Below are 1369 nucleotides of genomic sequence, written 5' to 3' on the forward strand. Positions count from 1 at the left end.
GTGGACGGAGAGGGAGAGAGAGAGAGGGGAGGGAGGGAATGGGTGATAGGGGGGGGGGGGGGGGGGGGCAAGAGGAAGTGACCCAGACAGATAAATAGACAGGGAAGGGGGCTGTGTGTGTGTGTGATTGGGGGGAGGGGGTTGGGGGTGGAGGGGGGGATGCAAGGAAAGGGGGATTCAAACAGTTTTGCGTGGCGGGGGTAGGGAGAGAGGGGAGAGGGAGGGGGGAGAGGGAGAATAGAGGGAGGAGGGTGGAGACAAGGAAGAAAGAGAGGGGAGAGAGGGAGGGGGGGGAGGGAGAATGGAGGAAGAGGAGGAGGGTGGAGACAAGGAAGAAAGAGAGGGGAGAGAGGGTGGGAAGAGGGAGAATGGAGGGAGAGGAGGAGGGTGGAGACAAGGAAGAAAGAGAGGGGAGAGGGACGGGAGAGGGAGGATGGAGTGGGAGGGTGGAGACAAGGAAGAAAGAGAGGGGGAGAAGGGGGGGACAGAGAGGGGATGGAGGGAGAGGAGGAGGGCGGAGACAAGGAAGAAAGAGGGGGGAGAGAGAGGGGGGAGAGGGAGGGGGGAGAGGGAGGATGGAGGGAGAGGAGGAGGGTGGATACAAGGAAGAAAGAGAGGGGGAGAAGGGGGGACAGAGAGGTGATGGAGGGAGAGGAGGAGGGCGGAGACAATGAAGAAAGAGAGGGAGATGGAGGGGAGAGGGAGGATGTAGGGAGAGAGGAGGAGGAGGGGGCAGAGACCAGGAAGAAAGAGATAGACAGAGAGGGGGGGAGAGGAGGGAGGAAAGAGAGAGAGGGGGGAGAGGAGGGAGGAAAGAGAGAGGGAGGAGAGAAGGGAGGAAAGAGAGAGAGGGGGGAGAGGAGGGAGGAAGAGAGAGAGGGGGGAGAGGAGGGAGGAAAGAGAGAGAGGGAGGAGAGGAGGGAGGAAAGAGAGAGGGAGGAGAGGAGGGAGGAAAGAGAGAGAGGGGGAGAGGAGGGAGGAAAGAGAGAGAGGGAGGAGAGGAGGGAGGAAAGAGAGAGGGGGGAGAGGAGGGAGGAAAGAGAGAGAGGGGGGAGAGGAGGGAGGAAAGAGAGAGGGAGGAGAGGAGGGAGGAAAGAGAGAGAGGGGGGAGAGGAGGGAGGAAAGAGAGAGAGGGGGGAGAGGAGGGAGGAAAGAGAGGGGGGAGAAGAGGGAGGAAAGAGAGAGAGGGGGGAGAGGAGGGAGGAAAGAGAGAGAGAGGAGAGGAGGGAGGAAAGAGAGAGATGGGGGAGAGGAGGGAGGAAAGAGAGAGGGAGGAGAGGAGGGAGGAAAGAGAGAGAGGGGGGAGAGGAGGGAGGAAAGAGAGAGGGAGGAAAGAGAGAGAGGGGGGAGAGGAGGGAGGAAAGAGAGA

The sequence above is a fragment of the Babylonia areolata genome, chromosome 25 (assembly GCF_041734735.1).
Source record: "Babylonia areolata isolate BAREFJ2019XMU chromosome 25, ASM4173473v1, whole genome shotgun sequence".
NCBI classification, from domain to species: Eukaryota; Metazoa; Mollusca; class Gastropoda; order Neogastropoda; family Buccinidae; genus Babylonia; species Babylonia areolata.